The 15,978-nt window shown below is 46.1% G+C and overlaps 1 protein-coding gene and 1 non-coding gene across 5 annotated transcripts in view; one reads left to right on the top strand and one right to left on the bottom strand.

Moving 5' to 3' along the window:
- NCOA7 (nuclear receptor coactivator 7) overlaps positions 1-6,616 on the bottom strand; it is a 104,357-nt gene extending 97,741 nt beyond the window's left edge. For 2 of the 4 annotated variants that reach the window (XM_074862431.1, XM_074862434.1), the window contains exon 1: positions 1,979-2,139. The gene's annotated coding sequence lies outside the window, so the exon portion shown is untranslated. Of the gene's footprint in view, positions 1-1,978; positions 2,140-6,468 lie in introns of those variants that run through there. The other 2 variants (XM_074862432.1, XM_074862437.1) reach the window with 2 other exon arrangements.
- Positions 6,617-9,009: 2,393 nt separating this feature from the next.
- TRNAE-CUC (transfer RNA glutamic acid (anticodon CUC)) lies at positions 9,010-9,081 on the top strand. The gene has a single exon. It is a non-coding gene; the product is annotated as a tRNA-Glu (tRNA).
- Positions 9,082-15,978: the final 6,897 nt, after the last annotated feature.

Below are 15,978 nucleotides of genomic sequence, written 5' to 3'. Positions count from 1 at the left end.
TCCCACCTTTGAAACACTCACCCAGATGGGTGACTAGAGGGAGCCACTCCGGCTGCAGTATCCATCTATAGGATTCTCACAATTTTCTTAATAACCTTTCTGAAGAAATATTGTTCTCCAACCCAAATCACTCTCCAATGAATTCACCTCTATTCAAATAGAGGGACTTATTCCCTAACACTGTACGAGATTTGCAAGCTGTCCATTGAAGTCAGGACCATAAGCTAACCAAATATTTACTAGAGCCAATCCCTAGCCAATTTTACTCTTCTCTTTCAAAATCCTGAATACACAAAACAACAAAGCTGTATTCCTATACAACAAGACAAGGACTGTTCCAATCAATTCTAAAGCACTTCAAGTCCAAAGGGAATCACAATTTCAGCAGTAGATGTAACAAATCCAAATTGGAGTGCGGCCACTGGTGCGGTGAGAAAAGGACACTGGCCAGAGGCGAGGACCGAGACTCAGAGACTGCATCACAACTGACTTAGGCAAGTTAGGTTTTCTAGAAGTGTTTTCTTTTTATAACATAACACACAACAAAAAAGGTACCAAATTTAATTGAAGCACAGATTTTCCTTCTAAACCCAAGATTTTGATCTATATTAAAAAAAAAAAAAAAGGAAGAAGGGGAAAGCCATCAGACAGCATTTTTTCTACAAGCAGTCCCATCAGCTTCAACACAACTCTTTACAACACCAACATTATTTACCTCTTTAGATCCTTAAAATATTTTGCATGTATTTGTGGACATTTTCTAGGTAAAAGAGAAAGCAGCCTAAAATGCACTAGGACTTAAATATTTTTAACCATGACTTACATTTAAAGACATATATTCCTGATAAAGTAATTTTCATTCAGAAAGCATACACGCACACATTCATTTCTTGGCATTTTCTACTGCCTTCTCCATTCATTTTCTGAAGTCTGCATGTGTATACATACACATCCAAAAGAACAATATTAGCAAAATATGATTTCCACACTATGTAAACACTTGCTGCTACAATATGCTGAGAGAGTTCATCAATATGCATTTTAAGTATCATCCAAGCACAGGCCCTTAGTCTGGGTCACTGCATTTGAGGCAAAACATAATCGATTAATGGGCACCTACCCATCTTAAAAGTCCATCATTCCGCATTATTACAAGAAATATATGACTACTTAATGGGACAACGATAACTGTGGCGTGTAAACACATGGTAAAAGCCTGTTATTGAGTCTAAGTGTTCATCATCTTATTTCATCACCTAGAGGGCAAACAAACAGTTACCGCATCCTTTGGCACCATAATATTGCACACAGATCACCAACACACAGGTAAGGCCCTCCAGCCAAAAAACAACTCTGAAGTAGTGCATGATGAGAGACAGAGAGGAAAGTCCGTTGCACGGACTAAAGAGACAAAAATCTGTTACTAAGACACCTTTGGCACTCGGCAGCACTTCTTAATCATGACAACCTGAGAGACTACAAATTATTACAGCGCGAGCCTGGAACATTCCAGTAAATCATCCAAGATCTGGGGACGGAGAAAATAAATGAGCTTTGAAGCCGTGAACGCCATCAAAGCAATTCATTCAGCTGTATCAGCTGGTTAAAGGCGGCGGCAGAGGCGAAAGCCGGGCTCGCGGGAGCGGCACCGCCTGGGCCGGCAGCCGGGCCCGCGCCGCCCCGGTCGGTCGGTGGCCGCAGCCGCCCCGGGCCTCCCGGCCACACACACACCGGGAGAGACACACCAGAGGCGCGGGGCCGGCTCTCGCCTCCCGCGCTGCGATGCCGGGCTGGCTCCTGAAACCAGCGAGCGGGCAAACAGCTCCTCCGCCGCCACCCCGGCCGCGAGGGACCCTGCCCGCCGCCGCCACCGCCCCGCCGGGGCTCAGTTCCCGGCCCCGCCGCCCCCCGCCAGGGGACAAGGCCGTGGCCGAGCAGACCCGTCGCCCCCCACACCCCCTCCCCCCGCGGGGCGCACCTGCAGGGCGGACGGGCGGGCGGCATGGCGGCCCCGCGGCGCTGCGCCCAGGCCCCGCTCCCGGCGGCGGCAGCACCTCGCTGCGGGACCGCCGGCTGCAGCGCTCGGCCGGAGCTGCGCCAGCCCCGCCGCTCTGCTCGGCTCGGCTCGGCTCGGCCTCGGCCCCGGCCCCGGCCCGCGGCTCCGCCCCGGCGACCCCGCCTCCCTCTCTCCCGCCCGCCCCGGCCCGGCCCCGGCCCCAGAGGACCCCGGTCGCCCCGGGGCCGGCGGGCTGCGGCGAGGCGCACCGCGCCGGGAGCGGGCCCGTAGCGGAGCGGCGAGAGAAGGGCGCGCGTTTGCCGAGCCGCCTCACAGGCCCCTGCACCGCCCGCCCGCCGCGGGGCCGGCGAGCCCTGTCCTGGGGAAAGGAGTCTGGCTTCGGGGCCAAAAAAATAGCCGAGCGGGGCGTATTTCTTCATAAAGCCCAAGCGCCGGGCTCTGCCCCTGGAGACTCCAGTTTTCTGACGGGAAGTACTAAAACAAAACAACCAATTTTGGAAATTGAGGTTAGCCAAAGCCTTTAGATCCCTGGGAAACTGGGAACCCTGCAAACCCAATCCGCTCTTTGCAGACTGCCGGCACGCAGGCTGCGGCACCCAGCCCCCAAACCTGCTACAGGCACCAGAAACTCGGTTCCCTGACCCGAGATGACTCCAGGTAATCCTTCCAGACCTTTGTGGCTAACCTAAACATCTAGCTCCCTATTCCCTCCTTTGGTCAGTAACCAGCTCTGGAAGACTGGAAAGCTTAGGAAAAGGCCTGCGGTATTGTAACACCATTAAATCCCCAGTTCTGCAGTTCAAAAGCCTGAAGATAGGCAGACACCTGCAAAAATGAAAACTTAGCACAAAGTGTATGCATACACATACAGATGCTGAAAGAACGTTCAAAAATAAAATAGCAAGTGCTGCACAGGTGTCTCAAGAATCATTTTTCTTAGTTAAAATGTTAAAAATCCAAACAGTTTTAATTTTAAGTAAGAGGTATCTGTCAACAGCCTATTTTTTAAGGTAACAGCTGCTTAAAGATCCATTTCAAAATCAATGATTTCAGGACTGAATGCAACTGTACTGTGGACACGCAGCCATCTCCCACCACTACCACTACCCTACCCGCAGCAAATGCTTTCTACCACGCAGTGTCAGTACTGGGACAATAACTGTCTCGACTCCTCCACTAAACTCACTGCTGTTACTTCCAGATAAAATTGAAGTTTGTCTCTGTTTTATTTATTTTTTTCTCCAAAACCGTTTCTTTTACAAGATACAGACCTTCTTTAAAACATAGTCTCCTGCTTAGAGGATACATTTGGATAGCACGCTGCAGTTAGTATGTCTTGTATCTATATTATTACCCAGGTAAAGGATGGGCAAACCCAAAGTTACATTGGTTAAAATCTGAAAGACCTCACTGGCACGAGGGTTTTCTAACACAGCACAGAAGAACGGGGTCCTGCTCTCAGTTACTCCTCCAGCACTGCTTAGGTAACAAAATTGGGAAAAAGGAAGAAAACTGCAGACCTAAAATAGTACCACTTAGTTGACTTCTTTCAGATTTGCCAAACTGCAGTAGAAGATATGCAGCCCTATCCATCAAAGTGGTGGAAAACCTACTTATCTCTTAGCTGAACCTGCACAACAATGACAGTGACTAACACCTTATTTTAGCTCCAGGAAAAGTTGTCTCTGTCCTAATGTACCAGTTCACTGTCCATCATCATTCCAAGCACCTCTACTGTATTGTGTAGAAAGCTCTATGAGGACAATGCATAGATTCCTTATAGCAGACAAAGAAACTACACATTTCCACAGTATTTACATTGCCCCAAGCATTTCAAATATATTCTAGCCTACTGGCATGGGGAAGAAATCACTCAAACCCCTGCCAGAGCAGCAGAATAAGCAGGCTAGGACTGGAACAGAAGCTTCATACAAGTTCTGGCTACAGCGTTGTGGGTTAATGCCTGGAGCTCAACCCACAGACTGCATGTCATTGGAAGAAACTCTGTGAGCAGGATCTAATACACCGTTTTATTTTACTGAGTCTGGAAGCAAGAGGTAATGCCTGACTATCTGTTAAAATGCTTAACGTGATATATATACACATACACACACCCCCAACCCTTTGAAATGAAATTCTGTTTTGGTGTCCCTACAGCACAGAGGACAGAAGATGGTTGAATGTTTTGCTCTTTCCTGTGGCAATATGTTCCATGGCAACTGATTTGAATACAAATGATCTAACATAATTTAATTCATTGGTTTTGTGAAAGCAATGCTTAGAATATTTGAGACAATCTTAAATTCATGTCACTCATTCATTTCAGGATTGGGCAAATTTGTTTTATCATGAATTGCACTATTTTCATGGAGATAAAATGCAAGTTTGCTTTTTTAATCACTCCCAAATTGCCAATTTTTATCCTAGAAGATTTCTCACACAAACTCACATGCATAACAACACATGGAAGACAGAATAGACTTAGGATACATAAGTATAATGTTTGAATGGGGTTTGACCTCCCACAATATGTACTTCAGCGTATATTTATAGAGCTGCATACATTACAGAGAAAAAAATTGTCACAAGTGCAGTATGTTTATGGCCTGCACTCAGATCAGCTAACACTAATATCAGAAAAAAATACTGTATTGCTCACGTGTGGTTAAAAAAAATATTTACATGAACATCTGCAACTGTTAGCTTATGGCTCATTTATTTAAGGAAGACAACCTGCCATAAAGAATTACACCGATGAGTTTGAATACGACAGTCCAGTTTTGAAAAGGTATAAAGGTGACACCAATCTTTTCTTTTTCCATTAACAATCATCCTGTTTTTCCCAATTACTCTTACAATTATTCACCATGAAGCAGTCACAAAACAGGTTTCACACTTTTATACGTTTCAGACTTTTATGCAGAATTGAGGCTCTGCTTGATCCTACCATGCACTGGGGTTGACTTCTGTAATAATACATTGCTATTTTTAGCCCGGTTTCTTTGGTTTATGTAATGATGAATTTTCTAAATGTCCCCAAGTAACCCTGTAACTTTCAAGTGATTGTCTAGATATAACTCAATTTGACAGAGGTACTGAAAATTTCTACAAGTTTCACAAAAATGAAAGAGACCAGAGCTTAAAACTTCTATAAGAAGTTCTTCCCTAATAACTGATTCTATGCACTCGTTTCTGCTATCTAGTAGAGCAAACCAGAAGTTGCTTCCAAAATGTTCTGCAGAACAAAGACTGTAAAAGAAAAGGAATTTGCTGAGACACATGAGGAGATAATAAAAAAGTCATACTCGTTTCAACTAAAGTATTTTATTGAGCTCAGTGGACACTGGATGAAGCACCACACTGCCATACCTTATCCCAAACCCCAGAATCACGTGCATTTTAACACGGGCTGAGAGAAAAAAAGCTGACACAGGTTTTCCTGGATCAATTATGGTGTTGGGGAAGAACAGAAGATCAAGGAAAACAATACAAGAACTTTTAAAAGTATTTATAAAAATATTGCTGGTGAGTTACTTCCCCATTTTTCTTCAGGATCTTTGCAATATTCTGTAAACAGTAAATGGCTAGTCTGCACAGTATTAAGAAATGACACTGCAAATTCTCACATACCGCCCCCTAGCCCCACTGAAATTAAACTACAAGAAGATAGAGCAAGTCACTGCACAGCTGGGGAGATGATCCTGGAGCAAGGAGATTTAGAACTGCTGTAACATTTGGACAACGCCTTTTGAGATCTTCCTTAGATTATGTCCATAAAAACACTATTATGGTAAAAATAGATAGAAGAAATATAAACTACAATAGCATTTTTCCTCCCAGAAAATCATTGTAATCTAACAGTTGAGCAACCATTCTGACCATACATGGAAATTAAACATAAAATAGCAAAAAACTGTGCATCATCTTTTCCTTCCCTCTCCTCTCCACCTCCCTGAAACTGGGATGATGTACATTTTAAACGAGGCTAACTTAAAGAAGAAAAGCTGATGCCAAGACTTTCCAGATCAAATACACAGCTGAGGAAAGAGAGGAGTGATAAATGCACACATTACACATAGTTATAAAAATAATTTACAGCTTCTGTGCAAATTCACTACTGCTGAAGCATGTACCCCAGGTACTAAAGACAATTTGTACTTACCATTATATAGCAGAAATATACCCAAATACCCAAATAATATACTTTCAGTAAATCAGCACATTACTCTGATGTTATTCGTACTCATTTTTACACAGTAAGCCCACTGTCACACAACAATTAACATGGCAAATTAAAGTAATAATAATATGTAATATATTCATATGGAACAGAAAAGTTAATCGCATACATTTAAAGTAATTGCTCTGATTTTTCAGGTGCCAAAATTCAGCTTTGCATACCAAACTCGGAAAGCTGGGGTACAGTACCTCTCACTTTGAATGTTACTCACTTGGTTTTACTGACACACCGTTGTTCCGTTGCGTGAAGCGAAAAGAAACATCGGCCTCTGACATTCCTTCCCTGGCGCTTTCAGGAAGATCATTCTTCTCCAACTAGCATCACAGGGATGCAGGCACAGGCACCGGCTGCTTCTGCGCTGGCAGGAGGCTGAATCGCTGACAGTTTCACTGATGCGTTTCTCTATCGGATATAGGAAGCCAGACAAGAGGCATAATCTTTTGTCACTGCACATGACTTGAAAACATGATATGAAAAGAAAACTATTTCTAAAAATAACTAGACAGCATGTGACTCTCAACGCTACTTTCCTGGTGGTCAGCCCCCCGCCCCCCACAACCTGGATTCACATCCAGGAAAAGATTTATTTCAGTGAAACTCTTCTAGTACATACATCTAGTACATACATTCAGGCAGCCTAAGGATCAGAGGGCTCAACCCTGCCTTCCTCTGAGGTGTCGCAAAACAGAGGCACTCTAAGAAGAAACAGTGGCGGTGATCCTTCTGTAACACACATCTCCAACCCTGCAAATCCAGCTGACGTGGACCTACCCTAGTTTTAACTTGGCTGTCTCAAGTGCTGTCAGCATCCCAGCCATGGAAGCACAGAAATCAGTACCCCTCCAAAACCCACCTGAGAAGCACCCAGGGTGGGGAAGCCTATGCTTTTAACCATGAGACCGTGGAGCTACTGAAGCATACAAACTCCTTTAAAGCTAGCTTGGCTTCTGTGGTATAGAACCACCTTAATATTTGGTTGGTGTACCTTGCAGGTTCTGGGGCCAAAATCATCACTATATTTACACTGGCAAATTTCCCCTTGGCTCAGAGTTACAGGAAACCAGGTACCCCTTTGCCTTGCTCTTCAACAAGGGGCACAGATTACCTGCTGGGACCAGGTGACCTCTCTCACCTAACCACATCCCCCTCTTTGCAGTGGCCTCAGGCCCTGGTGGTGCCTCAGTTTGAGCTGTCCTCTGCCTCCAGCGCTCCACAGCTTTGTCTCCTCAAGGACTGAAATGCCCCAGTTTTACTAAAGAAGCTGCTATAGCTATACAGACGTCCAGTACAGTTCTTGCAGTATGTAAGATATCTGACTGTATCTAATAGGGCCTGATTGTAGCCTCACATTTTATAAGTTACCTACATCATTGCACAGTAAAATTGCTCACATTGGAGAAAAGCAAGCTCCATCGCAATTGTTCAGGCCTGCTACTCTGAATGGTTTGGGATGAAATGAACCACTGGCTGAAGAGGGCGAGACAGAACTCTGGCGAGATGGAAACCAAACACCCAAACCTCCCGAGTAAATCCCTGAGGAAAGAGGTCTCCTTAAATTTGCTTTCAGACTTTAAAGCTTTTACAGATAAGGAGTATTTGCAGAGTCCACAGGCATGAAGTCTGAAGCTTATCTATCTTAACTTGGAAAAGGTTCCTTATATAATACATTTCAGAGGCAGAGGGTTTGAGAACTAGAGAAATTTTCTTGCGTAGAGCAAACCCTCTTATATTACAGCCACTGCTTAAACAGGGAAAATTACTTTTGCTAGTACAGCTCACAGATCTACTTTGCTCGTGAAATCAACATGCCAGAGGCAAAAGCACTTATGCAGATGTAATCTGCATCGATGGCAGAGTTTTCACTCCTCTCACAGAAACCTTACCGAACAAAGCAAAGTCACAGATCCCTGTCTATCATGTAAGGGGGCGCTGACAGCCCCAGGCAAGCGAACCGCCAATCTGGCTTCCCCTGTGGAGCACCGGGCTTCCTTCCACCTGAAGTAGGCCTTTTGATCGGCTCTCCCCTGCAGACCAAACACCGAAAACCGGAGAAGCTGTGGTCTTTGTTTCCACAGCCTGCCCAAAAAACGATTAAGACGGAGCGGAGGAAATAGCCACCAGCACGCCCGGCCCTCCCCTCCCGGGAGCGGCCGGCCGGGATTTGCAGCGCAGAGCCCTTGGCTGAGGAGGCCCCGCCCGGAGCCGTTACAGCAACACCCCGCACAGACAGGCGCTGTAAGGAACAGCGTGAACAGGCAACACGAAATGAGCGAAACCAACCTCGCTCCCACCGGGGGCTGCCTCCGCCCAGAGGCGCGGGGCGGCGGGAGGGCCCCGGCGGGCGAAGAGAGACCCGGCCCGCCCCGGGCGCCTTCCCCCCAACGACCCGGCCCTGCCCCGGCCGCGTAGCTCTCGCCCGTCGCGCTGCGCGGGGCCCACCTGCAGCCGCTCCCGCACCGCCAGGCTGGCGGCGCGGCCCGGGGCTGTGTCCCGCCCGGCCGCCCACCGCCATCCCGCCTCCCGCCCACGGCGAGGGCCCCTCACCAGCCCCGCCTGAGGCGCCCCCTCTCCTCCCCACCCCGCCGCCAACCCCCCCTTCTGTGGGGTGGAATGGAACGTCCCTCCCTACGCACAGCTGCCTCCGGGGCTTGGTACCGCCCGGAAGGGGGGGCGTAAAGAGGAGAAAGGAGAGGGGCGACAAGGCTCGGGAAGAGACCACTCTTGAGGAAGGAGATAGAGGGTTATGTACGGATCCCTGGTGGTCTAGTGGTTAGGATTCGGCGCTCTCACCGCCGCGGCCCGGGTTCGATTCCCGGTCAGGGAAGTGTAATTTTTCTTTTCCCCTTTTTCTGACTCTTTTGTATTTTAGGGTTCTCCCCGACCCTCTCCTTCTGCTTTTACAATTCAGGGAGCATTCGGCCGGCTGCTGCGCGAGCCCGAGGCATCGGCGTTGCTGCCCAGTGGCGTGTTGTAAGACGCGCTTGGTGCTTTGGAGGAGTCACGCATGAAGGGAGTGTGCAAAGTCTCAGCGCCCTGTGCAGGGCGGGCAGGCAGGGGAAGCCTGCCCAGGTGTAGCATCTGTCTGGACATCTTCCCTTCACAAAACTGCCTGTGGACACCCCACGTTCACCCACAGGATTTCTAGGACTCAGCAGAGGGCTGCTGAGCAATGTCTGCCTAGAGGGGCGTTGGCAGGCCTGTTGGCCAGCACTTAAAAATACCATATTCAATGGGTTTTTTGGCTGCTCTGACAGCTAAGGGTGTTGCCACACCTATCCCCCCACAGATGGAATGATCACCTGGTGCCATCATGAATCTTTGAGCCATGGCAGTGGGGACCCCCTTAGCTGTCGCTGGTGTGTGCATGCCTCTCTGACCGAGTGTTGTTTCCCTCAGAGAAGGTGGGAAGGGTTTGTCCCCTGTGTCTGTCCTGGCAGGAGGAGGGCTGCCATTCTTCATGGTGTTTGCTCACCTGAGGAGCAAACAGACTGTCTCTTTGCAGTGTATTTGCACAGCTCCCACTATCAGGGTTGTTGGGTATATGGTTAGGGTGGCAAGAGAGATCCTAGATATTCACTGCCTCCTGCAATGAAGCCCTCACTGTAAGAGGTAACATCATCACACCTTCTCAGCTCCTTAAAAACAGTGTAGGTGCCCTGGCAGGTGGGGAGGAGAGAGGTGATGAGAATGGGGTAAAGCCTTTTTCAGTCCTGTGGCAGCAGGGTGCCTCCCCTCCTCCTCTAGGAGCTCCCAGCTCTGTCCTGTAGCACATCACATCACCTGCGCATCCAAACCCACACCCAGGGCTCCAGCAAGAGCTGCTTTTCTTTGATGTTGGATCAGTGCCTGCTTGTGGTGGGCTGACCTTGGTTGGCCACCAGGTGCCCACCCAGCTGCTCTCTCACAACCCCTCCTCAGCAGGATGGGGAGAAAATAAGATTAAAAACTCCTGGGTTGAGATAAGGGCAGTTTAATGAAAGAAAGCAAAGGCCATGTGTGGATGCAAAGCAAAAAAAAAGAAAAAAAGACTTATTCTCTACTTTGCATCAGCAAGTGATGCCCGCTGACTTTCTGGGAAACAAGGCCCCAGTACACATAGCAGCTGCTTTGGAAGACAAATGCCTTAAAAACAAATCCTTCCTCTGACCCTTCTCTTAGCTTTTATTGCTGAGCATGACAGTTATGGTAGGGAATATCCCCTTTGGTCAGTTTGGGTCAGCTGTCGAGGCTGTGTCCCCTCCCAATCTCTCCCCACCTGCTCCTCAGCCTACTGACCTTGGGAGGGGGGAGTGTTGGAGAGAGAGCCTTGATGCTGTGGGAGCACTGCTCAGCAGTAGCCAAAATGCTGGTGTGTCATCAACACCCTTCTAGTTACAGATATAAAGCACAGCACTATGAGGGCTGCTATGGGGAAAATTAACTCCATCCCAGCCAGACCCATTACGCTGCTGCAGATAAAACAAGAAATACCGATAATAAATGAATATAATAGCTTAGACAGACTGCAAAAGAGAGGCGAGCACACCTGGTGGATTATGCTTTAGCAGGGATCCTCCTTGCTGCCAGGATCCAGCTATGGCCCTTGCATCACCCATATAACTCCTTAATACTGGCAGGCCACACTTCATGCAGGAATACTTTGCCCTGATGTGAAAACACCACTGGAAATAATGGCTTTGGCTGCCTTTCCCAGGGTGTGCCAGAGGCGTACTGCAGTCTGGGCTGTCCTCCAATGCAGATAGAAGTGTCTCACAAGAAATCCCAAGGTCCTCCACTATATTTTTTATGACAAAGAAGCTGCAAGGGGGTGCAAAGGGATAGGATCACCTTTGCTAAGGCAGAAAGCAAACAATCAAAAGGGCTGTCATCACCCTTTAGATATTAAGAAAAGCTGCCAAATAATAGTTAAACACAAGGACCAAAGGATGCAACCTAAGGAACTACTGCTTTTCTATGACTGGAGGTTGTTAACAGTGGGCTGGGCAAGCATCTCGTCAGCGGTCTCAGACTGGGCCAATGGAATAGCTCAGTGGGCCTCCTAAGATCCTGGAAGTCCTAATTTTATTATTTTGTCTTGGACTTTCCACTATAATTATCAGTTTACATGCGTTGCACTGAGATAGCTCTGTAGGGCCCTCAGACTTCCCTATCTCTCTTCAGTCTCAGTGAAATGCCTTACCAAATTGGTGGAAGAAGTTGCTGTTTTCTACCTCAGAAAATGATGGGTCATTTTAGAAGCAGCTGAAGTGAATCTGAGGTGTTGACTAGTTTACCATAAAATGTCTAGGTATGGTTTTACAGAAAGGAACAAAAGAAGCATTTCCTTTGGTTTTAACTCATTTTATAGCCATATATTTGCCTGCTCTTAGCACCCTGAGTCCAGCTTTAGAGTCATCTGAGAAAGGATAATCATATGTAAGATTTTAGAAACGTGGCAGAAGTCACCAGAATAGCTCTTGCACACAAAGAAGGAGTACCATTTCCAGTACATTGCTAGGAACGGAAGCATAGCCTCTGAAGAGGCTACTTAATGGCCTTCCCAATCCTTTTTCAGTCTGATGCCAGACCTGAAACTTGCCCTCGTGCTGAGGATAAATATCCACTCGGGAAGGAGTGGGAACCAGTCTTCTTGCTGGTGTCCTACCACTTCAGGTCCCAATGTAATTAAAGGTTTGGGGTGAAAAGGCTCCAGGATCACTGTTCACTTTCAGTGTGGGTTTAACAGTTACGTCAGTTTCTGACTTGCTGTTTCCTGGGCCTTAGACTAATGTGATAGAGGGGAAGGAACAGGGTACTTGTTTTTAAAAGGTGGAAGAAACATCCTTCCTAGAGTCTTTGCTGATATTTTTAAAGAAGTAACTCATGACACTGGCATGCTGAGGCCCCAGAAAAGGTAGGCTATTTTGCAGAGGACTGGCAGTACAATCAAAAGAACATTATAAAAGCAATGTGGCACATGGCTGCACAGGCTAGAACAGAGGTATCTGAAACAAATATAAGATCGATGTGGTTTTCTTATTAGTTTTATTATAATTTGAAGCATCACATTCTCAAAGTGTAGCTGAATTTTCTTCTAACTGTGATATATTCTGAGATACTAGATCACAAATATTTTTACTTTCACTTCTGTTCTTCCTCAAAAGCTTGACCAATTGCCTTCCATCTCACAGCAAAGGTTGATGGGAATGCACTGCAGTAGAAATAAGGAAGGTAGACAATACTGTAGATCAATTTAAACCAGCAGCAGAGTTTCTGGTTAAGACTGTTAACTCTCACTTTTTATGCTTTATTGGAAAATTTGGGAACAGGAGCTTTCGCATCCAAACTTGATCTTTTATCTCTGGCATTAACTTTTCTTTCTGGCTACCACTTTTCATTTATAGCCCTACTTTAATTCTGCTTCGAAAGTTTTTTCTAATCTCATATGAAATACCTTGCCTGTGAGTGAGCATGAAATTTTGCAAGACTTTTACAAGCAATAGACTCTAGAAAATGAAAGCTCTCAGTTTTTTTCTAAAGGCACATTTTCCACTTGCCCTCATATTTCACTTCTATCTGAAGGACATACAGTCATGCAGTCATTGGATTTACTCTGTTCCCAGGACATTCTGGTGGCCGCTTATCCCCCCCCCCCTTTTTTTTTTTTTTTGTTGTGGACATAAACAAGTACAACTTCGTGCTATCTACAGGGCAACAAGCTTCTGCTCATTGATAAAAATATCGTTTGAACATGCCACGAGGTGGCACCCCAGTCCCGTGTCTGCCACCAGCCGTCCGCACCCCCCGGCATGGTCCCTGCTCTGAAGGTTTCAGATTTAATTCCATAGGTTAACATTGTGCCCGTTTAATTCCGATGAGCTATACAGTAATGAAGGCTTTGTATTTGCTGATAAAGCCAACTTTATGTACAGATGAAGCTGTAATCAAGCCAAATCATATGCAAGGTGTTTCCTTGAGTCTAAGGCTGTGCATGGAAGCTTTAGAAGCTGCCTTTTAAACAGCCTTAATGTGACATTTAAAAAAGAGAGGTTACAAAGGATTATCAGGACTGTGACTCAGATTCTTTAACACCTTAGTCTACCTGTGGCATTTATACATTGATGATACATGCCATTACCAGAGTGACAAAGAACACTGTGACCCTGGACATCCTCACAGCTGCTCCCTCAGGGGCCAGCGACATTTCTGCTTTTTACCTGTAGATTTTGAACTGAAGATCATGCAGCAAGTCTGTGCCAAGGCAAAGGAAGGAACCAGAATTTCTGTGTCACAGGTCAGGATCCCAGGGCATCAGCTGCCTGGGGAGACAAGAAGAGTCTGGTTTTGTTCCCTCCTGCACAGATTCACAAGGCTGGTGAACCATGGGAGCAGTCTGTAGTATGACTTTAGTGCTGTTGTCACCATGGCAGTCAAAGGACACAAACAAGGCAAAGTGTTTACTAAACTGCTTGAGATGGGAAAAAAAAAAAAAAAAAAAAAAAAAAAAAGATGCTTTCAGGCACACAATCCCTTCTCCAGACCTTTTTTTCACTCCTCCTATTAGCTCTCCCCAAGATCCTTTCTGTAAAATACTGCTGTCTTAAAACATAACTGTAAATCTCTTTCCTAGGTACAGATTAATTATGCAACACCTCCCGGACAGTAAGATAAACTAAAAAACCACAACTACCTCACTTCAAATCCTGCTAGGACTGTCCCTCCAGAACTACAGTTGGAAAATTTACTCTGAATCATATTTTAAGAGAAATTATTTTATCCAAACCAAGGCATTTTATTTAAGGTGATGGTAATGAAAGTCCAATGAAGATTTAATTACCACACACAGATCTACATAATACTATCCAAGGACCATTTTCCAAAAAAGTCCTTTTACAGGAGCAATTGCCATGTCCTATTAAGAAGTGCTCTGATCATGAAATTATGAAAGCTCTGATCCTTTTAAAAGCCTCAGCTTTTTCACTTATGTGCTGAAAATCTGCTTTCTAGACCCTTTTTATTACTGCCCTGTGGCTACAGTCAATCATTACCTTCTGCTTTTTCATGCTTTGTTTCCCATGTGCTCTTTTGATTAATCACATTTTAGTAAACTATATTGACAACGTTATTATGCTGTGCCTAATCTTTGTCTTGCTGGCAGGAAAATGGAGCTGGGAGGTGCCAGCTTCCCCCGAAAGCAGAAAAATAATAACAGACTATAAATTGATATTACAACACATGCTCTGGCTGATGGTGCTGCCCGCTGCGTGTAACAGGGAAAAGCAGTGACCCAGGCAAGGCCAAGACAGCTGATGGAGTGTGGCCTCGGCAGGGTGCCTTCTGCAGCTCTGCCGCCAAGCAGCTATGCACCCAAACTGGCCCTGCATCCTTTGCAAGGGATTTTTTGACATAAACGACAACTCTGTGTTCCATAAATGGCTTAATTGGTATTGTGTAAGCTGCAGTTCTGTGCAAGAGATCCAGCAAAATAAATAAAAGAAACAGAAATGACCTTCCACTCCGTTCAGATAAGAGACTGCCTGTCTGATTCTATCAGGATGAAGTTTTGCAGTATATATTCTTCAATTTATTTGTTCTCAACCCCATGTTGGGTGGAAAGTCTCAGCTTCAGATTTGTTTGGACTGTGGCCTTGGGTCAATCGAAATGGAGCATCTTGCTGTAGCCTGCTGTGTGACTTTCATCCCTCCCACCATACTGCACTCATCTCCCCTTAAGTAAGCAAGCTGAAATTGAGTGTGAAGCACATGAGACGATGAGCCCGGGCTCCCATCACTGTGACTCCCCTGCCTGCTGCAAGGCTCACAGGGAGTCCTTGTGTGCATGCCAGGCCTGGTTCTGAAGTGCTCACCTTTGGGGTCCCCACAACAACCTCCCCAAGTCTGGGTTTGGTGAGAAACAACTGACGGGAGCTGCTGGTGGCTCTGGCTGGGAATGCAGGCAATATGCAGCAGCTTGCTGTGACACGCTGTACTGCCACACTTCTTCAGAAACGCAGAAATTTAGAAGAGGCACCCATCCCCCTCACCTGTCTGCTTTCTTGGTGACCACACTCCGTTGCTTGGCTGCTTGGAGTGGGTAACTCACAGCAGCATGAGATAAACACGCTGCAGGCAGTGGGAGTGATGCCTACAGGCGGGCAAGAGTTACTTCACCCCACGCATGGCAGCAATCCCCCCATGACAGCTCAGAACAGCAATACCCAGAAGTAGTGTCCTCTGCTTATTCATTCCCATCATGTTGGTATCCTTACAGTTACTTCAGCAATTTTGAAAACCACGTATCTTAAAATCTTTTGTACCTAGTATTCATTACAGTTTGCTGATCCTGCTTTAAGAGTAAAAAAATGTACGGTTAAAAGTAATTTAATAAATTCTCCTTCTCTTCTGGTCATACAATTTGAAGGGGATTTTTCTTCCATGTTATCCCTTATGCCATCAGAAATTTGCCTCCCTCAGTAGCATCTGGGCTCCAGGACAGCTACTATCTTCTGTTAACTGGAGGCTTATGGGAAGGGCTAGAAACCCTGCTTAAGGGTGCTGACAAGATGATCATGGGTTTGGAGACAGTATTTCCTCTGGAGTCTGAGGTCTAATTAGACAAGATCAAGGACAAGAAACTAAATAACAGTATTCCAACTTTACAGGTGGGTAGCCAAGAAGCAGACTAACAAACAGTTGTATTTCTGATGTATTTAAACACTCAAAAGGAGCTCGACACCTAAAT

Source organism: Strix uralensis, chromosome 3, assembly GCF_047716275.1.
Source record: "Strix uralensis isolate ZFMK-TIS-50842 chromosome 3, bStrUra1, whole genome shotgun sequence".
NCBI classification, from domain to species: domain Eukaryota; kingdom Metazoa; phylum Chordata; class Aves; order Strigiformes; family Strigidae; genus Strix; species Strix uralensis.
This window is presented reverse-complemented; position numbering and strand designations above follow the sequence as displayed.